We start from the raw sequence: 18,697 nt of genomic DNA, 5'->3' as shown, positions 1-18,697 counted from the left end.
CTCCTGAGTGAAGCAGCCTTCTGGAGTCTTTTCCTCACTGCTGTGGTGTTTAATCCCTCTGTCATTTCCTCTTCTGATATATCTTTCTCCTTACCCGTTGAAATTGGGCATAGAGGGTAAATTGGTGGATCTATGAAAATAATCCCTCTTCACATGTTGTGTCCTCTGGGTATTCTGATGTATAAAGTGGCGAATAGAAGGAAGCACATTCTTTTACGTTAGTTAAGGGTTGGATGAGGATCTCACCTCTGTCATTACAAATGTTTGGTAGAGCGGATTGGGCTTCACTCTGTTTCAGTTGCATCACCAACAGTCTGCCTGCTTTCTTGCAGTGTGCCTAGGATTACTGTTCAATGTGATAAGCCTTTCTCTGGAGCCCAAGTGTAAGCACAGGTGAGTTCAAACTTCTTGGGTTGTTAGTCTCAGCTAAGGATCTTGCTAAGTTGGAATCTTTTATTAGCATCCCTTGTGAGGAAGCTTATCCTGCTGCCCCTAACAGCTGCTTTGTGTCAGTAGTTGGTTCACTGATTTCCATATAGTCATGGAAGAGGGCAATGAGTTTTTTTCATTTTTTCTAGGGATTTGGGTTTTGTGGTGTTCATTCTCCACATGCATTTTTTTGGGTTCATATGTTCATCAATTGAAAACAGGTTGGTGGATAAGATCTTCAAATACACTGCTCAATTGTGTCCCCCAAATATGCAGGAGGAGGTGGAAATGTGTATGGTCTGGGGAAGGGTGGTGGGGGAAAGTAATAGTGATTGTAGAGTAGTTGTGGATTATCCAAGTCGTCAGTAACTAGGCAGAGCATGCCCAAAAAACCTCAAAATGTGCTACCAAGGTGACTTTGTGCAAGCAGTGTCTGCTGTATATAAATCATCTGCCACCTAAAAATAAGACTGCATTGTGAAGATCCATAATTTTCCAGAGAGTTCAAAGGGAAAGCTGACCTCTTGGGCTGGTCATTTAACCAATAAAAGCTTTGGCTTCAGAGTGCACCATAGGGTTTAAAGGCAGGACTGTGATGTATATGTGTGTAGGAACAAACCTACTGTCTGTGTTCTGTATTATTATCCCTCCCCTTATTATAGTTACCTGGAGGAGACATTTGTGTCACACCAGCAAGAGGTTGGGAAGTGTCCATGGTTTGATGGTATGTCTTTGCAATCTTGCCAGAGTTCCAGTTCTGCTGGGTGGTAGAATTCTTTAGTCTTACTATTTATGGTGGCAATACCAATTGTTGAGGCTCATATATAGCTCCAGGTTTTTTAAGTGCAGGCTGTAAGGCCACTGACTTGTTCATTAGTATGTTGTCCTATAAGACAATTCCACAGAGAAAGAGATTTTTCTGCCATTCAATTGGTAAGGACCATGTGCTTTAGCCTCAGAGAGATTTGTCCTAATGGGATGCATTTAGAGTGGTAGTGGAACTTGCTTCAGTCCTGCGGGCAAGTTGGGATTCCAATGGAATGGAATGGACACTCTGAGTTTCTTTGGAATTAAGTGGAATATCCTGGTGTTCTCAATCTCTGGGACACCAAAGATTCAAATATTATGTCTATGACTGCGATGTTCCAAGTCTGTGAGTTTCTTCTGGGTGTTCCACAGCTAAGTGCTGCAGGACATGGGTTCTATCAGCTTTAAATCAACACTGTCTATTCTAAGATCTGTGTTATCTGGATGGTGCCTCAAGTTCTCCCTTAAATGTTTTACATTCTGTGTTTGTTTCCATTGTGGATTGTTCCACTGTGGCTATTGATGCTTGGATATTTTTCAGTTCTGCTGTAATAGAGTCTAGGGTCCCTTCAGTTGTTTCAGATATGTGAGCAGCTAGCAATGCTTTTTTTATTTTTTTGTGGTATTGGCAAAAGTCAGTTGTTGTACTGCCTTGGTAATGGGAATGCGGACAGACTAGGTCAGCCAGGAAGAGGAAGAGGTCCCCTTCCACTGCCGTGGGTCACTGGTTAACTCAAAATCTGTGTGTACTCATATTTGCACATTAGCAGAGCCTGGAAGCCAGATAGTATTACCAGAAAGCTAATGTTGTTTAAACAGTTGATGAGGCTGCAGCAGGTGTTTATGGTGGTGGTGTAGTAGAATAAGTTATAATGCTGTGTATCACTACAAGGATAAAGAAGGCTTTATGTGTTTTCCTTCAGTCTCCAAAATCAATCATAGTTGCTTGGGACCTCTCCCTGAGGTACTAGTCAAGAAAAATGTCAGCAGCGGGGGTGGTTGGGGGGAATTATACACCTGGATATCAGATGAGCATTCTAGTAGCCTTCACAAACACGGTGACCCCTTTGGCAGTTTTATGGCGCATTCAGTGTCACAACTGGTGGCTGTCGTGAGAGGTGAGGATAAATCAATCTTGGGTGGTGGCTTGCCATCACTAGCAGAAGTAGCAGCACCAGCACCTCCTAGAAGGGTCAGACAGGCAGCGAGAAAGAAGTGGCACTCCTAGACTTGGTCCAAACATTAGTGCCCATGTCCTGTTGTGCAGGTTTGCCGTGAGGCTAATATCTGGAGTGCTATAAGGAACCAGTGGCTGTGACCCAGGGCACTCCTTGTGAGTAGCAGCTGCTATATTCCCCCTATATAGCATGGCATCCAATCCTCAACAGCAGCTGTCCCCAAAAGCATCTTGAGGAATATTACCGTAGTGCCGTCCGCAAAGGCACCTTAAGGAAGAATTCTGGGTTGGATCGTGCCATGTGGTGGCTGTGTCAGGTGAAAGATTCAGGAGCTGCACTTGGGAGCTACCTTTAGGGTTCCGCGTAAATCTGCCCCCAGGCAAGATAATTTCAAGGGAAATGTGTACCTGTTTTGCAGTATATTCATGATAATAATATTGCATCTAATTTTATTATTAGAATTGGCCTTCAATACCTGATAACGTTAAACTCAAGATGATCGGTTCTGGCTCTTCTATAATCTACCCTGGATTGGCAGTACTGCAAAAACACAACATACACAACATTATTCATGGAGGTAGGAGAACTGCTGCTAAATGCAGGGCGCTGCAGCAGCTACACCAACTTCACTATTTTTAAATGTCACCTCATTTAATTTATTTGAACATCTCCCTCTCACTGGACAATTGCAAGCACCAAGATAGCTGTAAAACATGTGTGTTCCAATTCACTTACCAAACTTGGGTAACACCTTTTTTATTGTTTGGTATTTCTAGAGCCCACAATCACCATTATCAAGGTTGCCTCCCCACACACTTGCACTCCACATCGAGAAAAACAGATATGATTATTCTATTGAACGAATACATCTATCTACATATAAATGTTTCTCTTTCTAAACTCCACATGTAAGTGATCTTCAACTGTATAGCACAGTAGTAATTTCCACAGATTTGTCATCCTTAACAAGAGTGTCGAACTTCTCAAAATTCTTCTTCTTCAAAGGAAAAAAGTTGACTGAGGCTAGGATGACTCTCCAAGGTGGATAGGGTTGTAAGATGGCCACCAAAGAGCATAGGTTCAAGTAGTAGTAATCCTGTAGAGAAATGCAGGTTGATTTTAGAGCTACTCTGCAAGCCACTATTAGCCAATGAATGTAACTTTGGGCAGTCCAGCTGAAAGGAATTAATTTCTTTAAAGAGTAAAAGAGGTCCCATGAGCTATACAGATCTGTAGCCGGGATGCAGGATTTTTATACGCATTTTAAGTCAAGAGTTTTTCAGGGAAGTAAGACTGTTGACAATGCAGCATTGAAGCAACTATTGGACTCAGGCTCAGGTTTGTACAGTGCCTTCCCTTTTCAGATTTTCAGCAGTTATGGAGTCACTAGGTTTTGAATATTTGTTTTCTGATTGAAATCCACATATGGGAACAGTGGAACAGTGGAATTTGACTGTGAAGCAAATAATTTGCTGATGCTAACATTAGATCCGTTCAAATAAAATTGAAATGTTCAAAAAGAGCACATGAATGATAAACCAATGAAGCAGTTATTAAAGATCAACTTTATCTAAGACATCAGATGCTTGAGTCACCAAACTCAGAAATGGAAGGAAGAATGATGAAAAACTAGGACTAATGACTAGGGAATGGAATAGAATAAAAGTAAAACTCTATACGTAGTACTTATAAAATAGTTTGCTGGAAGCTAGCCATGAGAAACATCAGTTCTACACTATGTATGATCTTCAGCACACCTTTAAAATTACCACATTAGCAGAGCAAACGTTAAGCTTCAGAGTGAGCAAATTTGCAAACTTTTTTTTTTTTAAATGTTGACAAAGGTCTCTGAAAAAATGCAGAACTTTTACTGTTTTTCAAAGCTATTCACATTTGGTTAATTTACATGAAAATTATGGCTTTTGCTATAATTTATGCCAGGTGCGTGGAAAGGCATCAATAATGTGATAAATTGGGTTGTTGGCTGAGGGGGGTGTTGACTCTGCTCAAGCAACAGCCACAATCCCAGTCAGGGCAACCCACTAAGGGGCATATTTACAAGCTCACTGTGCCTCCTTGTGCCACACTAGTGTAATTTGTTTATGCCAATGTGGTGTTAAAGGGGCCATATTCCTGTGCCATATTTACAAAGTGGTGCAATGCATGCATTGCGCCACTTTGTGACCTCTTGCGCCACATTATGCCTGCGCCAGGCATAATGTATGCAAAGGGGGCGTTCCACCGTTAGGAGGCCCAGAAAAATAGCACAGTGAAATTTACAAGAGTTCACTGTGCCATTTTCCCGTCATTTGTAATTCCTGCTCAGAGCAGGCGTTAAATTGACACACCCATATTAACCTGTGGGCCTCCCTGTGCTGTGCTGCACTAGTGTCAATATTTTTTACTCTGGTGCAGCAAAGCGCCACAATAGCATCAAATTTATTGACAATATTGTGCTGGCAACCGCCATGATGAGCCACATTATAATTACGGGACCAATGTGTCACTTCCTTGTAAATCTGCCCCAAAAGTCACTAAATTAGCCTGTGCTTAACCCTTTGTAGCTTTGTAAAAAGCAGTCAGGCTTATCTTACTAGCTATGTTTAAAGTATTTATGCAGCACACAAACAGTAATAAAGTAAAAACACAATACAAGAAAAATCCCATACCAATTTGGAAAAATAGGGTACATTTTAATAAGTTATTTGCCACCAAAACAACACACGTCTAATCCATCGAACCAGAATAAGGAGTTTTCAAAGGTTAAGGCATAAACTAGCATCTAAAGGATCAATGCGTCATCCATGAAAACCTAGCCATGCAAGATCGAGGCAAAGTCAAAAAAAAATTCGGACCGTGTTGGAATGTAAGTTGAAATCAAAAAGTGGATTGGGCTCATTAAGTTTATCTTCGGACTTAAAAGAAATTTTTAAAAAAATCCACTGATGAGCTAAAGTTTTGCTTGGTTGCAGACATCATCTGAGGATAAGGCATTGTTGTCAGGGAGCCACTGGAAAAAGTTGTGATGAACATTTCTACATTTGTACTTATTCTCATTTTCGGAAGTCGGAATCCTCCAGTGGCATAAAACTGGAGGCTGTAGCCAACACGAATTCCATGAAGATGGATAACCCTACAATTTGGTATTTTAAGAACCTATTAGTACATAGGTCGGTTTGATAAATACTATCCCAAATAAAAAAATAGGTGCACACTTTGTGATCTCTATTTGCTAATAGAATATACATCTTTAAATTCACACAAAAGTGTGTTGACATGATTCAATTGTTTTTGCAACTGAACAGAATATCTCTGTTACAATTTACCATGGAGCACTTGTACCAGCAGTTGCCAGCACCATCTGAAATATGAGAACAGAGCAGCATGCTTTACTTTTAACTGGACATTTTGGTTTCTGAAAACAGCTGAGACCTCTGTGTGAAAGTATTTTGGTGAAATAAAAAATTATCAGGGGGATCTGACCCTGAATAACTTATTTCCGTGGTAATTCCTCATTTCTTATTCGGCCCTCTAGGTCCCTCTCATAATGGACCAGATTAATTCCCACCCATAGCGCTACTAGTCATTAGTGAGGGTTATTTTTAACTGTAGTTGCATAATGTCTGAGTAGATGTAGTAGCTGATCTTTAATTTTCTAAAGACGTTGACTAGAGGTTCAAAGCAGTTAGAGAGTGGGTCATAATAATTGGTCTTGTGGAACACTTTGTGCAGGTTTAATGAGTCAGAGAAAAGGTTGTTAATCTTGATTCTTTTGGGTGTTCCTTTTCAGGAATTAAGTGAACTACTCATGAATTAAGCCATGTATGCCTATAATTTGATTTAGGATTGCCAAAAGAAAGCTATGATTCAAAATCTGCTGACAGATCTAGGAGTGTAAGTTGTAGTGTCTTGCATGATTTAGAAAAGAACCGTTGTGGCTCTCAGCAGACTTTGTATCAGTGTGACATAATCACTCGAAGAGAATGTAATGAAAACTTGGTTTAGAACATTGGAGTTCATAGGTACACACAGAGAAATAAAGATGTGTGATTTACAGCTCTGTGTGTGGCATAGTCATTGGTGTGTACCCAGGCTGGGGTAGACACTAAAAATGGCGACAAGATAGGGGATAAGTAACCTAAAGAATAAAGTGCTATACTGGAGAGTTTGCCATGGTCCAAGCAATTTGCTTGTGCATGCCACAAGTGCCTTTGTTGAAGTGCCAAGTCGATGGTTGGTGTATGTGGAGTCAAAGCGCAGCTCCAGCCGGTGTGAAGGGTGTGAATGAAAAGAAAGCCTCACTCAGAAGTCTATGTACCACTGGTCAAGAAGCTACGACCAAGATCATACAAAAAGGTACCAAGCTGTCATTCAAAATAAAGTTACACTTTGTATGGCATGTTAACGTTGAAGGCGGATACAACCAGGTTTGTAATGTGCTGTCTAAGACAATCAAAACGTGCCATATATTAATACAAAGAAGAATGCTGGCTGTCAGAATAAATAAAAAGGAAACATACAGCTTTACTCCTATTAGAGCTGTGGTTGTACTTACTGAGCTGTCCAATACCTAAAGTGGCACACCACCAACGCTGCCAGGTGACAGCTCAGAACAACTCCAGAGGTCCTCATGAGTGGCGAGGCTCAAGTGGGGACCAAGAAGAAGGTGAAAACTTCAAAAGACTGTCCTAGATTGTCAACATCAGGGCAGTGCGCGCTCTACGGGCGACAAGAATGCAAAAACCCAACAGTTTCAAGCTAACATAATTCATGCATTGTGATGATATGATGTTGTTTAACCTTTTGCATTGCAGAGTTTAATCTTAAAGACTTATGTTCAGCATGCATATAAATACTGTTCACATGCTTTGTACTGCTGCAGGTTTCCAGACTGTGTCAGGGTGTGGTCCCCTTCCAGGGCCTTCTAGAAGCTCTCCCTGCAGCATGCCTGGGTGTGGTTTTTGGGCTGGGCCAAGACTCTATATAAGGGAGCCAGCCCAGCTCCACGTGCTCACTATTCAGAGGTCCCGGTGCAGAGAAGCAGCAACTTCCTGAGCTCCTGTTCCGGTGGCCTACTTTGATCTTCCAGGCCTCTGCCCTTCATTTACATTGGTGATCCTTAATCAGGGCGGTAAGATGGAGGTTGGGCTGGGCCCCCGACCCCGTTATCGAGGACGCTCGAGTTCTTGGGCCTAATTCTTGCATGATAAACAATTTTACTCTTGCGCGTGTGAATGTGCGCTTGGGCTTTTCTTGGCATTTGCATGCTGACATTCGAATCAGCAAGACGCGCGATTCATGTTCTTGTGATTTAACCCTTGATATTCGTTGTGTGCTACCATTCCTTGACAGTTACATGGTGGCATTCGAATCGGCAAGACGCGCAATTCATGTTCTTGTGATTTAACCCTTGATATTCATTGTGCGCTACCATTCCTTGACAGTTACATGGCGGCATTCGAATCGGCAAGACGCGCAATTCATGTTCTTGTGATGTAACCATTGATATTCATTGTGCGCTACCATTCCTTGACAGTTACAAGTGGCATTCGAGTTAGCAAGACGCACGATTCATGTTCTTGTGATTTAACCCTTGATATTCATTGTGCGCTACCATTCCTGGGCAGTTACATGGTGGCATTCGAATCGGCAAGACGCGCGATTTTTTTTTCAAGTTGACAAGTGGCGTGATCTATTCCTCGAATCTACGTTGTGTTATTCATGGTGCACAATCCTTCTATGGTGTTTACTACCTATGTGAAAATATGCAATGTGCGCAATTCAGGTTCTGACAATTTGAGAGAACAAAATAGACCAGAGTTCTAGATGTAATGTTGTGTGTTCCTAATATGTTTAAAAAAAAAAAAGATTCATATGATGGTTTAGAAATTATTCAGATTGTTTCCTGATTCTCATGCAAAGGAAAGTACTTGAATTTGAAAGTTTTCATTTAACCTTTCTTGATTCCCTCACAGGTATCCAGTCATCTTGAAGCCTAGTCATTTTAAGTCTATGCTTAGAGTCTTCATGTTTTCAGAATGACGATGCTTAGAGTCATAGCCTAGTACTGATTTCATGAGATGTAATGTTGATGTTATGTGTTTTAACTTTTGCTTCCTACAGGTCTCCTTCCCAGCTGTTCCCTTCCTAATCCCCTTTTCCCCACTTGGACTCTCTTAGACTCTGTGACAAATCTAATCAGAGTATTGGAGCTGTCTTGTGGTGGAAGTGTTGGGAATGTGCACAGACCCCGAGGATCTGGTGACTCTGACATAGATGATCCAGAAGCTCAACCACTGTTGTGCCTCAGTGATGATGCAGATTCCCAGACACAGTCAACAACATCTGACGGAGCTCCGCCGTCAGTGTCAGCCACTCCCATGAACAATTATAATGCAGCAGCCTTCCTGAAACCACCACCACCTTTTGATACCCCTAAAAAGACAAATATTGGTGGCAGATAGACTGCCTGGATAGAGACATTTGAAAATGTCATTGATGCACTTGAAGAGACTGATAACAGAAACATTATCAAGTATCTCAAAAATCTCATGGGTGATGGTGTGAAAAAAGTCAAGAAGTCATAAAGAAAATGCAGAGAACTCACAAAGAAGTCACAAACTGTCAGATAAAGAATACGTCGAATCTCAAGTTCAATCCAGTACCAAACGTAGATTATGATCAATATGTTTTGCAAGTGAAAGAGTTGGTGAAACAATAGGTGAATTTGTGGAAAGACTTAACAACTTTATTGTTAGAAATGGGGTCTTTGGTTGGCAGTCAGGTTACCCCCTGTCCAAGCAAGGACCCTCACTCTAGTCAGGGTAAGTCACACACAATCCAAATTATCCTGTGCCCACCCTCTGGTAGCTTGGCACTGAGCAGTCAGGCTTCACCTAGAAGGCAATGTGTAAAGTATTTGTGTAATAAATCATACAATAACACAACATAGCACACACACAAATACACCACACAGTGTTTAGAAAAATATATAATATAATATTTATCTGGATATTTGCAGGTCAAAACGATAAAAGATGCAATAAGAAATTGTAAAGATATCACTGAAAAGTGATGTGAAGTGTCTTAAGTCTTTAAAAAGCAACAAAGTCTCTTTCAAGCACAAAGTACCTGGTTTGGAGTGAAAAATCTCTGCAAATGGCCACAGAGGAGGAGATGCTTGGAAAATGGTGTGTGCGTCGGTTTTGCCCCTTCACACACAGACTTGCGTAGTTATTTTTCACGCAGGGAAGACGTTGCATCGATTTCCAGCGCGCAGATAGGTCTCCTCTGTGGGTCACGGGGTTTTCAGACGCCCCGGGGTCTGAGCGTGGAATCCTGGGCTTGTAGTCTGGCTGTGCGTCATTCCGGTGGGCTGTGCGTGGAATTTTCTCCCTCACGGCAGGCACTGCGTTGATTTCCTCTCTGGAAGTCGGGCGGCGTTGTCCAGGCGGGCCGTGCGTCAATCTTTTCCTCGCGAAGTCGAGCGGCGTCTTTCCGGGTCGGCGTGCAGTGAATTTTTCACCGCGGAACAAGCTGTGCGTCAAATTTTTCGCCTCACAAGGATTCCAGTTGAAAGAGAGAAGTATTTTTGGTCCTGAGACTTCAGGGAACAGGAGGCAAGCTCTATCCAAGCCCTTGCAAAGCACTTCTGCAGCAAGGCAAGAGTTCAGCAAGGCAGCAGGGCAACAGCAAGGCAGCAGCCCTCTGTAGAAAGCAGTCAGGTGAGTCCTTTAGGCAGCCAGGCTGTTCTTCTTGTCAGGGTGCAGGTTCTGGTTCAGGTTTCTTCTCCAGGAAGTGTCTGAGGTGGTAGGGCAGAGGCCCTGTTTTATACCCAAATGTGCCTTTGAAGTGGGGGAGACTTCAAAGAGCGACTTAGCAGTGCACCAGTTCCCCTTTCAGTTCAATCCTGTCTGCCAGGGTCCCAGTAGGGGGTGTGGTAGTCCTTTGTGTGAGAGCAGGCCCTCCACTCTCCCAGCCCAGGAAGACCTATTCAAAATGCAGATGTATGCAAATGAGGCTGAGTACCCTGTGTTTGGGGTGTGTCTGAGTGAATGTACAAGGAGCTGTCAACTAAACCCAGCCAGACGTGGACTGTAAGGCACAGAAAGATTTAAGTGCAGAGAAATGCTCACTTTCTAAAAGTGGCATTTCTAAAATAGTAATATTAAATCCAACTTCCCCAGTCAGCAGGATTTTGTATTACCATTCTGGCCATACTAATTATGACCTTCCTACTCCTTTCAGATCAACAGCTACCACTTCAATAATGTATGAGGGCAGCCCCAATGTTAGCCTATGAAGGGAGCAGGCCTCACAGTAGTGTAAAAATGAATTTAGGAGTTTCACACTACCAGGACATGTAAACTACACAGGTACATGTCCTGCCTTTTACTCACACAGCACCCTGCTCTAGGGGTTAGCTAGGGCACACCTTAGGGGTGACATATGTAGAAAAAGGGGAGGTTTAGGCTTGGCAAGTACTTTTAAATGCCAAGTCGAAGTGACAGTGAAACTGCACACACAGGCCTTGTAATGGCAGGCCTGAGGCAAGGTTAAGGGGCTACTTAAGTGGGTGGCACAACCCGTGCTGCAGGCCCACTAGTAGCATTTAATCTACAGGTCTTGGGCACATATAGGGCACTCTACTAGGGTCTTACAAGTAGATCAAATAACCAATCATGGATAAACCAATCAACAATACAATTTACACAGAGAGCATATGCTCTTTAGCACTGGTAAGCAGTGGTAAAGTGCCCAGAGTTCAAAAGCCAACAGGTCAGGAAAAATAGGAGGAAGGAGGCAAAAAGTTTGGGGATGACCCTGTAAAAAGGGCCAGGTCCAACACTTATCAAACAGTGTACGTTTAATGAATTCAAGAATGAAGAAGCCATGCAGGTTAGAGTTATTGATGGATGCATGACTGGTTAATTCAGAGAATGAATGCTGAGAGAAAGTCTTAGGTGTATATTTACAAGAAAGTGGTGCATCATTCCTAATGCACCACTTTTCTTGCGTTGCCCCTGCCCCACCTAATGACACCATAGGTGCACCGTATGTACAATACGGTGCACTATGGCAGTCGTTTGGACAATAGCATCAACATTTTTAAAGTTATTGTGGCGCTTTGCTGCACTAGCCTAAAAAATGTTGATGCTAGTGCAGCAAAGAACAAATGGGGCCCACTGGAAAAAATGGCACAGTGAAATGTTGTTTCACTGCACCATTTTTTGAGCTTCCCACGTCAGAATGCCCTCTTTGCATACTTTATGCCTGATGCTGACATAATGTGTTGCAAGGGTTTACAGCATTAAAAATGGCAGTAGAGAAAGGCCTACTTAACGCCGCTTCAGTGTAAAAAAATAAATGGCGCAAGGGCAGCACAAGGTGGTGCTAGTGGCTAGTAAAAATGCCCCTTAGTCTGGAGTGTGTGTTGATGGCTGCCAGATCAGAGGAACATGCTGAGAAACAGGCTGCTGACATGGTCGCCGGAGGTGCCCTCAGCGAGCCAGTTATGAGTGTGAATGAAAGACACAACTGATGTCTACACGTAAAAAGAAGTTGCGTTTCAGATGTGGATTTTCGTTTCCACACGGAGGAAAGTGTCCCAACACTGTACAGATATGTAAACGCAGTGGAAAAGGAAACAATGTTGTTATGATGTGTAAAACAACGGAAAAAGTAAGTGCATCATGACGTGAACACAAAATGGCCTCCAGAAAGTTTCAGAAGCCAAGTTTGACTCACGCCCACAAGGCCAAATGGTGACATCAGTGAAGGCAAATAGATAGTACACAAAGTTGATATGCATCCAAATCCTCATCAAACAGTTCTTCCATCTCATTAATAAGTAAAAGTGAAGAAAGCAATTGTGCCATGTCGTTGTTTACCTCAGAAGAAAGTGCACGTCAGACTTGTTGCAAATGAAGAAAAATATCAGTCAAAGAAAAGTTGACGTGCCAAAGAAGCCAAATCATACAAACACTGTCCAAAGATTACAGTGAAACTAAATGGATGCTCATTACCTTTCATTATTGACAGTGGTGCACCAATAAATATAATGCCTGAAGAAAAATACAATGAACTTTCACCATTATTGTGGCTTACGCCAATGAAGACCAAAGTGTATACTTGTACTGCATCAACAGCCATGAAGAGTTAAGGTTCATTATTAGTGACAGTGAAGCGTAAGAAAATGAAGATACACAGACTGATTCAGGAGCTTAAAGGTACAGTGACAGGTGCCTTTTTGCTCAGTTTCACACGACTACTGACATGGGACTGATTTCTTTGAATAAAAACATGAAAACTCATTACGAAATAGTAAGTCAATTTCCTTCATTGTTTTATGGTTTAGGAAAGTTAAAGACTATAAAAATAAAGCTGAACGTTAATGAGGATATCCGTCCTGTTGCTCAGAAACATAGACATGTTGCTTTTCATTTACAAGAAGCTGTTGAAAAATAACTTGAATCGTTATTTAAACATGAAGTTATTGAGTGTTCACTGGTCAAACTCCATGGGTTTCTCCTAAAGTAGTAGTGCCCAAAAAGGACTGTACGCATATGCTTTGGCATGAGTCAGGCAAACAAAGCAATTGAACAAGAACAATGTCCAGGGCTGCACCTTGCTGACATGATAACGCAATTGAATGGTGCTACAGTCTTTTTTTGACATGATTTAAATAAAGGTTATCATCAGTTGGAATTTGAAGAAAGCTGCAGGTACATTATAGCCTGCTCTACACATGTTGGCTTATTTGGATACTAGAGACTTAGGGCCTCTTTATGAGTCTGGCGGTCTTCAGGCTGCCAGACTCATGGTAGCAGTCGGACCGCCTCAGTCATGATGGTCTGACCGCTACATTATGACAGTGGTGGAGCCGCCACAGTCCCACCGCTGACACTGCCAGACTGCCACCAGCCTGCAGCCTGGCGGTCTCGGCGGTTGTAATCCGCCAGGGCAGAGCTGCAAGCAGCGCTGCATTGGGGATTACGAGTCCCCATCCGCCAGCCTGTCCATGGCTGTTTATACCGCCATGGTAAGGCTGCCAGAATGGGAGTGTTGGGGCACCTGGGGGCCCCTGCATTACCCATGCACTTGGCATGGGCAGTACAGGGGCCCCCATGCACAGCCTGTTGCACATTCCATTGCCTGAATTATGACATTGGAATGCACGAAGGGTGCTGCTGCACCCACCGCAACGCCACATTGGCGTCAGCTCCATTAAGAGCTGGCATCAATGTTAAGGCTCTGTTCACCGCAATGCTGTGTTTCCATCTGCCGGCCCTGTGGTGAACTCTTTATAGGGCCGGTGGGATTCAGGCCGTACAGGCAGCCTGAAGGCAGAAAGAGAACTACAAGAGAGTTCATCACAGGTTAATTTGGGGGTTGCTTTTGTTTCACCCTGGCAAGAATTGTGGTTGCTGCTCGAGTACGGTTCCCCCCCTCAACCAGTGTTAGATATTGGGTTGTTGTTTGACTGGAGTGTCAGCCCAGGAGCCCTGGTGAAGCAGCAACCACAATCCTAGTCAGGGCAAGGCACAAACAAACCCCAAATTAACCTATGCTGACCCCCCGGTAGTTTGGCAGAGTAAAACATTGAAAAAGCCTCACAAAAAGACCCCACACCACATTAGAACAATAGAGCTTAATTTAATAAATAAAACAAGAACAAAATGCCAAAATTCTTATCAGTAGAACCAAAGTTATGATTTTTTTCATGAATAAACTGTAAAATAGTGTCTTAAAACATAAAGTGCCAACCATAGCTATCTGGTTGTGCTGTACCAGAGTCAAAGCAAAAGTTCAGGCCAACCGCAATGGAGCACAGGTCAGATACAGTCCTAGATTAGTCCAGTTGAAGTTTTACCTTCTCAAGTTATATGCTAGAGTCCCTTTCGCATTGAAGAGGTTTGCGAGGAGCAAGGAGAACATTGCAGGAGGTAGTCGACGTGGTATGAAGATCAGATCAGGTGTTGCAGACAGGTAGGCTTGAGCTTCGCATTGGCAGCCCCTTGCAGGATGTTGATGCTACTGTGCAAAGAGAGGGGCTGATTGTGGGTTGTGCAGAATTACAGTGTGAGCGATGGTGGGTGGTTGGGCAAACCGCCCCCCCCTTTCAGGTCAGGGTTTACCCCCTGCACCTGATCCTCCAGTCCAGGGTCTGCACCCTCAGACTGGACCATTGCCTGGCAACCCAGGACTTCCTGGGGGGCCCACCTACCCACCCACCAGGTCAGAGTTTAACCCCTGAACCTGGTCATCCAACCCAGAGTCACCACCTTGAGGTTGAACCACTGCCTAGCGCACCAGGACTTCCAGGGGAGCACACTTACCCCCCTCAATGGACACACCATCCCCAAGGGCCAAACAAGAGTATGGCTGGCGCAGGCCTCCTGACCCCTGCCCATCTGTCAGAGTCTAAATTCCCCCCAACCCAGAAATGGTCTCACCCAGGTCATTCCTGGGGGGCTCTGACCTCAGAGCTAACCCCTGACCCTCTGGGTTCTCCACTGGGGTCTGCAACCGCCTCTCAATCCTCTGTCTGGACTTCTGCACCCCCTCACTAGGAGTGGTACTGCCAAACACCAGAACTAGTGGGACACTGGCTACAGCCACCCCCAAGTTCTCCTGACACTGTGGGGTCTCCCTCAGCAGATGGCCCTACATTACAAACTAGGCTCCCCTCCTGTGTTCCCTCATGGAACCCTCCAGGACCTGGGACTGGATCTCAGGCACCTTGGGACTCAGCCCATCCTCCTTCCCTCTCCTCTGAGACTGGACATGGGGTCCCTCACCCATCCCACTACACTGGGACCTACCTGGGACACTACAATCTTCCCCTACCTCACCTGGTTCACCCCTCAGGAGCACCCCTAAATGCCTCTTCAGACTCTCTGGTACTCACCCAGAGGTCTGCCTCCTGTGCAAGTTCCCTGGGGTCTGAGAACTCACACTCCACCTGGTGTTGGCGTAGCTCTGGAAAATAAGGACTAAACATATGCTCTCCAGCAATTACATCACTCAGCCCCTCACATGAATTAACCAAACTACCCTTCCCAACCATCCAGTGACTCAGCTTTGAGAAAGTACCCCACATCACCCTCCTGAGACTTGTGGGAGAGTACCTGACTGTCCCTGACCCTCAACCCACACTCTTCTGGGATGTCTTCACACTCCATAACCAGGACTTCTACCTGAGGGGAACCCCTCTCCCTGTCACTCTCACCTAGAGTCAGTAGAGTTTCCCTCCCACCAGTAGGAATACGACTCCCCATGCCAGTTCCCCAATCCACCTCAGGGACCCTGTGCATCACTTGTGCTGCCTCATACCCCTGAACCTCCTGGTGTGTGTTTACTCCCTCCTTCAAGTAGGGCACCACATCTCTGGGCATGTGCACTTCTTCAGCAGTACTGGATACAAGATATTTGCTGCCACCATCTGAGCCATTTATCTCGTTATGTTCCCTCCTCAGGGCCACTGCCCTCCTCCTCAGAGTAGTCTTCCTCCTCTGATGCATCTGGTGGTGTTGCCTGACAATGTTTCAACTCATACTGAAACAGGTCTGACTCAAGATCCTCCCTTCTGGATTTCGTATTCACAGCCAGTCCTCTTTCCATGCAGAATGCTTTAAGCTGCCACTTTTTATAGATAAATAGATGCCAGAAGTTGACTTCCATTCTGCAAAGGCTTCACAACCAAAGACCAGAGTCCCAAGATATCAACAATATATCAAGGAAGACATCAGAGAACAAAAAGCAGAATCACAAGACAAGTAGTATGTGGTCACGTTGTGGTCTGAACTCAAAACAGTAGTGTACACTTAATTACTGTATGTCAAGTACAAATACAAGTCCAATCCCACCGCTGCCACCAACAGAAACCTCCTATGCGGTGACTATAGAAAGATACCTACAGAGGAGTGTGATGAAGGCTCAGGTACTCTACTGAAGGCATAAGGGATCCATTGACACCTGAAACCTTATATTGACCATGTCAGTGTCAACCTGGAGGTCCATACACTGCTTTTTTAACAAATTGGCTTCCTACATCTTGGGCGGTCCCATCAGGCTCTATTAAGACCTAAACAAAAGGCAACAATCCTTTCATTTGGCCAGACTGGGCCTCTAAAATCATACGTACTGTTCAAAACATCATAGCAGATGAAGCATTGAAAGACTTTCAGACCCCGTGTCAGGAATTCCAACTCATCGCAAACCAACTTTAGAGGTACACTGAACTACAAAGCTGTCTCAATAATAAGCAGAAAGCCCCACCCAATGGATTGCAGATCTCACTTATATATGAGTATCTTGTGAGTTGGTGCTCATTTAAGAAGATATTATCAGTACTGTATAGCTTGAATTGAAGAGTTATATTCAAAGCCCAAGCAGAGTGACCTGGGACATAAATTGTTGCCTTACACACATAAAACCTATTTAGAAGCATACTGGGCATGTCTACTTTCTATTGACAATTGAGGCTTGTGTGAAGCTCTACGCAAGTTAGGATACTTAAAACGTATCCACTAAGGGCATTGGATCCCTACAAAGCTCAACAATGCAGGACTGGTCCCATCTAAGAACTACTGGAGGTATGGCTTACTGGTAGGTGATACTATTTATATTCATGGTCATGCCCCTCCTCACTACATTCTGGGAAGGCATTTAGAGATTGCTCAACTGTAAGGAATTGGGGGTATTGGTTGACGGAGGTGGAAGCCCCATTCAGGCAACAACCACAATCCTCATCAGAGTGAAACACGTACGTTACTAAATTCATCTTTGCTTAATACTCTGGTAGCTTGGCACAAAAGCAGTCAGGCTTCACTTAGAGGCAATGTATGATGTATTTATGCAGCACACGAGCAGCAATGAAGTGAAAACACAACAAAAGAGAAATCCCAAACCAATTTAGAAAAAAGGAATTTGTTTTAATTAAAGACATTTATACCAGAGTGACAACAGTAGAACTGGAGATAGTAAATTTTGATGTTTAAAGTAAATATAACACCTAAAAGCATAATGTTAGCCTAGGGTAAGCCACACGTTTAGGCCAATCACTATGGAGTGCAGGTTGGCTACAGGGACTTGTCCATTAAAATTTTGAGTTGACAGTCATTGCTGGTGTTCACTATAATGTGAAGAGACTTTCTTCATCAAAGCTTTGTATTGGCGGTAATCACGGGTGGCAGAGTCTTGGCCCAAAGGGCCTGTTCATGGTCATGAAGAGCCCAAAGTTCAGGATTTCACCTTTTCTTCTTGGGAGGAGCTCAGACTGATGCCATCTAAGGGACCTGGGGGAACCTTGTGGTGATCAGAGAAACTCACTCCAGCAGGGGCCAGCAGGGATTAGGAAGGCCCCGTTCCAGCAGGTCAGCTGGGCAGTTGCAGGGAGGCCTTTGGAGATTGTTATGTCTCTGGACCTCAAACAGGAAGCCAAACAGCAAGTCACCCTTGGATTCACTCAGGTTCACCTGGGATGAAAGTAAGCATGCCAGTGTTTCTTCTCAGACTGCAAGGCTGTCCACTCAAGCAGCAGGGCAGTCCTCTTGCAGCAGAGCAGTTCTTCTTCTGTAATGTCCACAGGTCCTTCAGTGCTCTGATGAGTGGCTATGGACATTCCCTAGTTATACTTGGTGCCTGCCTTTGTGTGTTGGGGATCCACCCTATCCTACCGGAAAGTTCCTTCATTCCCCTGTAAAGACTGCAAGAATTCTAGGGTAACAAAAGACAGGGCAGGCCTGAAATCAGATTTCATTGTGTGTGCAGGAGGCAAAGGTCTTTGTAATGTGAAGGGGCTAGACACAGCCCTTCCCAGTTATCCTGCCAGGATGGTGCATCCCGTCCACACCTATGCTCCCTTTGTGTTACTGTTTGGAAACAATACACAAAACTCGAAAGCAGTCAAATTCATGTGACCCTGGATGCTGACAGAAGGCACAAATGGTTAGGAAAAGTTAATTCCAACTTTCTAAAAGTGGTACTTTGAGAATTCTGACTTAAAATCTGATCTTACTATTTAAGACATTTTTAAATTGCAATTCATTTGAGTGTAAACACTTAGGGCCAGATGTAGAAAGGGTTTTGCGCCTCGCAAACAGCAAAAAACGCCGTTTGCGAGGCGCAAAAGCCTCTCCGGTATGCATAAATGCATTTTGCGAGTCGGATCCGACTCGCAAAATGCATTTCCGACTCTTCCTATTTGCGACTCGCAATGCAATTCAATTCAAATGGAATCGCAGTTACCATCCACTTGAAGTGGATGGTAACCCAGTCGC

At 43.9% G+C, this 18,697-nt stretch overlaps 1 protein-coding gene across 1 annotated transcript in view; it reads right to left on the bottom strand.

The window, feature by feature from the left end:
• Positions 1-18,697, bottom strand: part of ASIC2 (acid sensing ion channel subunit 2) — a 1,882,574-nt gene that overhangs the window by 62,057 nt on the left and 1,801,820 nt on the right. The gene's annotated exons all lie outside the window — the stretch shown is intronic.

Source organism: Pleurodeles waltl, chromosome 6 (genome assembly GCF_031143425.1).
Source record: "Pleurodeles waltl isolate 20211129_DDA chromosome 6, aPleWal1.hap1.20221129, whole genome shotgun sequence".
Lineage (NCBI taxonomy): Eukaryota > Metazoa > Chordata > Amphibia > Caudata > Salamandridae > Pleurodeles > Pleurodeles waltl.
This window is presented reverse-complemented; position numbering and strand designations above follow the sequence as displayed.